Here is a 6,396-nt window from a genome sequence, read left to right on the forward strand (position 1 = left end):
CTAGTGTAGTTTCATACTTTGTTTCCTCCATGTTTTAAACCCCATTATAAATCATAGGTTTAATACAAAGAATTTTTTTATTCTATTAATTATTAACTCAGAGAAGTAAAACAAGATAGATACTTACAAATTACACATTAATTTTTGATATGCCAACATATACTCACAACCCTTATTTAACACAATGTCAATCAAATCTTTCGATGGCTCTTGTTTGTATGTTAACACCTATTTGAAGACATTCAAGGATGGTTGTTGTAAAACAACTTAAAATATACAAAAATGAAACCTTGAGTTGTTATAAGAAAATATTAACAATTACTCACAAGCTTTGAAATCAACAATTTTCTTCCTTGTCGTCCTATTTTATGTGTTGAATGAGTTCCATCTTGTTTTCTTTTCTGCAAGAAAATACTTAAAAATTAATATTTAATATTAATTTTTTTATACGTACAAAGTCAATCATGATTACATACATTTGAAGCACGTTGCTATTGAGATGGCTCCTCTTGTGACGCAATTATGTCCATTTCTTTGACCATATCCTCATACACTTTTTTGGACATTCCTACTGGCATGTTTCACATATCAGTGCGTTAATCATTTGAGGTTTTCATAATCTTCTTAAAAAAAGTAATAAACTATTTTTATAATAATATATGAAAACTAAATATGACAAAATCGATATTAATAAATGAATTGTTTGTAGTAATATATACATATAATTCTAGAAAATAATTTTATACAATTAGGAATATTACCTTTTGATTTATTTTCTTTTGTTGTTGTATGATTTTGCTATTGCAAATCTGACATGTCTCATTGACCATTGCTTTGGAAAAGCTTCTTGTAGTTTAAATATAATTTGGTTCTAAACATAACATCATCATTTACATGTTCTATAATTTACCAATTCATCATCATTTACATGTTTTATAATTTCTTTTTTCTTAGAACGACATTGATCTTTTCCTTCGTTATTTCTCCTTGTAGAACAATAAACATATGTGAATTAATATATTGCTTGAAACATGCTGTCTAATATTATTAAGTATATCATTAATGAAAATTCAAAAAAAAGAAAAACATTCATGTTGAATAGTATTTTTTTCATTCACCCGATTCATCATATTGCAATTTTTCTATTAGACTTTTAAGCTCTTTTACACTTAGATTAGAAATAATCTTATCAACCTTGTTCATTTTGTGGCTTTGCATGACACACACCAACCAATACATATTAGTTAAACTTACATATAGTCCAAACATATAAATTTTGTAAATAATTTACAAAAAACCCGCCTTATCTGCTTCTTTTGATGTGTTATCATTGTGTCGATCAATATTTTTGTTATTTGAGACCTTCTGAGACATTTTTATCAATATACAACATGTACCATTCAATACAGAAGCCATTAAATATATTTTACAAATAAACTAAATAATTTTTAGCCAAAAAAACTTTGGTAATTGATGTGTTTATTTGAATAAATGCACTGGTGCATTTAGAACATTAAACACGCCGAACATTTAATTGTTCAACACTGTCATGGATTTTTTTTATAATAATTTTAAATTATTACAGTGCAATTTGTAAGGATAAACACACCGAAATGATTTAATGGTGCCATTTGGAAGAGACGCGTTGGTGCATTATATTACACTAGGACCGATGATTTACAAACTAGATAGAATAAAGAGTTTTATAATATATTGATGCATTGTATCACACAGGAAGAACTGTGAATTATATTACATAGAGCGCGCCACCGAACATATAGTCGTTTTTTAATAAAACGATGAGGGTTGATGGGGTTTGAATCTAATCCAATAATTAATTCCCCTACTTTACATGTCAAACACCCTATATATAGTAAGTATACAAACCCATTAAATCTAAAATACCTAAACTGAAAAACCCTAATTGTGAAGTGGTAGAGGAAGTTAAACCCTAAGGTGAAATTTTGCAGGAAGAATCAAGAGTTTAAGGTAAGTATTGATTTTTTTTTGTTTTTTGTTTAAATTTTTATTAAATTTAAATATAAAAGCAGATCATAAAAAAATTTACTTATAAAATCTATAGTAAATTTTTTATTATACATGGCTTCTTAAATTTATTTATTTTATTTTATTTTTTGAATTGTGAATAAATATGACAGAAATTGTAAAATATTTTCACTGTAAAATTTAAGATTTTTGTTATCCAGGGTTTTAAGTGAATCACCATTCCTTTCAACTTCTGATCTTTTGGTGGATCCAAAATATTTTGCAGCTCCACAGTGCTCCCAATATGTCTCTCTTGCAAACGAACTCATTTTTAATTAAACCTTCGCAGAATTTGTAAACATTTTTATTAATTAAATAAACAATAAATTTAAAATTTTTACTATGCGGGTTTTTGAGTGAATCACCATACCTTCTAGCTTTTGATCTTTTGAATAGTTCTGTCGCTCCAAAGTATTTTGTTGTTGCACAGTGCTCATAATATGTCTCTCTTGCAACTCACTCACTTGAATTTTTTCGTAAAATAACGAAATGGTGAATAATTTTTACTATTTAAAAGACTTTATGAAATTAGATTTCCAAAAATCAATTGTCGCTTATTTTTTATTTTAAAAAAGAAAAGAAAAAATTCACATGTTTTTTTTTTTGGTCAGTTTCTTAGCACATTGGTGCGTTCGATAGTCAAGTGCACCAATGCATTTATAAAAAAAGTGCATCAAAATTGTCAGGGCGCCAAATTTTTTCAACACATCGACATGATACAATTTTTTTTGTTCAAAATCCTGAAACGGTGTGATTATTTTTGTAACGCAATGGCGCAGCTTCTATTTAAAAGCATTGGTGCTCTAATTGTTATGAGCACCGAGTTGATTGAATTCTTTTTTATTTTTTAAAATCAGGAAACATGTGCATAGCGGTGTTGTTATTTTTAGATGCATCGGTGTGTTTTTGTAGAAGAGCACTAATATGATAACATTTTATTTTATTTATTTATTTATTTATTTTTTCGCTGAAAACTGGTATGGGTATTATTTGAATGCCTGGGTCCTATTAGTTTTTTAAATGCATCAGCACACTTTGTTCTAATAAGCGCACCAATTGGGTTTAAAAGCTATCTAAAATATTAATTTAACATAAAATGGCATATTAATCTCAAATTATCATTTTGGATACATCCACATTAATTACAATAGTTCATAGTATACATTTTCCACTTAAAGTCACATTCTTCAAATTCCAATTTGTTCCATATTGCTGATCAAAGTCCTTCACGGAGTTCTCCATTTCCATCTCTAGTAAGTTCATATTTTATTTATATTTTGATTATCTAATTGATTTTTTTTAATCCATATCAATTTGAATAAAAATGTATCCAAATTTGCAAGAACCTTATTCAAAATCGAGTTTAGATGCAGAAAATATTCTTCATGTCAAAAATATTGGAATCTCTTATCAGAAGCAACATATCGCAAGCAGTTGGTAGATGAAAATGGACAACCTCTTCACCCTGCCAATTGGAACATGGCATCTTCCAGCTGCAATCATGAATCAACGATGGTAATAATTGTTTGGTATAATGTAATTTCAACAACACAAGCATTGACGTGCGTACTAATATCATTGATATTGTACTAATGACGTTTAATTTTTTTGAAATTAGGCTTCAAGTGATGATGAGCGACCCACCTACTATCTTCTGCAACATCCCACTACAATGTCAACTTGAGAGAAGGATACATTAAGGGCAAGAATCAGAGAGGAAGCACACAAAGAATGGTTGAGTCAACCACCTATTCAATTCCCACTACGTCCAAATTCACCAATTAGGAATGACTACAACAATAGTAGTTCTTCATCGCAAGTTGGCAATGAAGTCAACCAAATGGAGGTTGGTTTCGATGATTACTTACGGGAAATGACTGCCATGGAGAAAATGTTGTTAGATGCATTCTAGAATGATGAACTAGGGGATGATGCTCATACCATTGAAACCTTATTCGAAAGCCTGAAATCTGCTTCTGCCAACCCTCTCTTTGGACATGGTCGCAAGTCAAAGTCTACTCAACTAGGGACAATGGTGTTGTTGTACAACATGAAATAAAATTCTGGCATGTCGAATGCATGTTTCTCGACAATATTGAGGTAATTGACCTGAATGATTGATCAAGTTCCTTATATTTTGTCACACAATCAAATTTAAAAATGGTTGATTTTATGAATGTTAAATATTAACATTGTACAATTATATTTTCCATCAACTGCAGGATATTCAAAGAAAAGGTTATTCTAAGTGATAATATCTTGTCGGGTAGTTGTGAAGAGGCAAAGTAGTTGTTGAAAATATTGGGTGTTGAGTACATATCATATCATGCATGTCCAAATGATTGTATTCTATATATAGGAGAATATGCAAACAAATATATTTGTTTGAAATGTGGGCATGAAAGGTACCATAATTCAAAAGAAAAGGGAAAATCACATTGTCCTCCTCATAATATATTGAGGCACATTCTTATAATCCCAAAGGATTCAAAGACTATTTCATTGCAAAGAATAAATTATGTTGCAGGGATGGAATGCCTCACACAGAAGTGAGTTAGGAGTTATGTGAATCCCAATAGATTCAATAGCCATAAAGCATATAGAGGATACATGGCCTGAAAAGTTCAAGTATGAAGTATGCAATCTACAACTCAGCATGGCCATGGATGGCGCTAACCCATATTCCCTCCAAAACACCAACTATTTTGTTTGGCCTGTAGTAGTGATCAATAACAATACCATGTCATGGTTGTCCATGAAAAATGAACATATTATGTTGCCTCTCATAGTCCCTAGTAGAAGACGAGTGAAGAACATGGATGTCTACTTACAACCATTGGTAGATGAATTTAAATAATTATGGGAAGGGGTACATGTGTACAATGTATAAAGACCCATCACAACATAGAGGAGTTTTACGTTATATGGCATATGTGCTTACACCATACATGATTATCCAAGCTTGGGAGTTTTCTCTAGTAAATTACATTTTTATTGATTTGTTTAGTAGCAATATCATTTTGCATATTAGTTTAATTTGTTGCAATGGTTCATATATTCATGGTCGCTAATGTGTCAACTTGTATACAATAATTTCGCGGGGCTTGTAACAAAAAGGTATCATGGATGTAAATTTTGTGTAGCTTCTCTGAAGGCTAGGTGGTGCGACCACCTATGAAATCTAATGTGTGACCTCTCCATGTTATTCTTTCCAGAAGAACACCTTTATAGAAGAGAAACATTTGTTTTCACTAGTAGACCAAAGAGAGCCCAAAGGCCTGCAATAATGACACCAGTTTGCAGAAATGTTCGATTCAAATGGGGAGCCTATGCTCAATGATCTATAATTCTTCGACACCTGTGTTGGAGAAATTTCCCATTGGGATGAAAAGAAAATTTGGCTTTTATGAGCTCCCATATTGGGAACATCTTAAGATTTCCCACTTCCTAGATCTCATGCATATATTTAAAAATGTTTCATCTTGTTTATGGAGGCACATATCATTGAAATAAAGTGACAGTGACATTGGTTGTTAGGAGAGATCTTATTTCTTCAAAAAATAAAAAGAAACAGTGGCCAAGACGAGAAACTAGAAGAGAGGTTAGTCCCTCTTGGTCTTTTAAAGAAGGTGATGTCCCATGTATTTTAAAGAAAGATGGTCTTTCTTTGGCAAAGGAAGTTATAATGAGTGTGAGGGTGCCTTATTTATATGGCTCTTCACTATGGTGCATCTTCACTGTGGAAGACCATTTTTCGAGGTTGAAATCGCATGACTAAAAACATGCTTTTATTATTTTTATTTTTATGTAGTGGGATATTTTATAATTAATTTTGGTATAATGTACTATAATTTACTATGCAATGTAATTATCCTCTACTCGTGTGAGGGTGTGTGAACCATGACTTCACCCCAAGACCTACGATGTGCCATACCTAAATTATTTGCATTTTTACATTGGATCACTTCAAAGGAGACTCATATGGCTAGCATTCTACGGTGGCATCAAGAGATAGCTGAGATTGTTTGTATTTTTGAGAAGGAGTTGCCACGAGTTTTATAGAAGGTTATGCTTTTGTATTAATAAATTGAATTTGGATGAGGTTGAATTAGTTGGGGTCGTTTCTTGTCATTGGATGTTATTCTTAGAGAGGCATATCCTATGAGTCTTTCTATTATGTCAGTGAGTACATCAAGCATATCAAAAACACATCATGTACGAAAATTTGGGATGACGAAAGGGATGAAGACAAAAGAGAAGGGGAGATTTCCGAAATGAATCGAAAGAGGCGCATGATAAAGAGCAAGTGCAGGCTTATCATTTTCTCAAATTACTACACAATAACTATTC

Source organism: Pinus tabuliformis, chromosome 8 (genome assembly GCF_031772625.1).
Source record: "Pinus tabuliformis cultivar Carrire ecotype Pingquan chromosome 8, CPIR1, whole genome shotgun sequence".
NCBI classification, from domain to species: Eukaryota; Viridiplantae; Streptophyta; class Pinopsida; order Pinales; family Pinaceae; genus Pinus; species Pinus tabuliformis.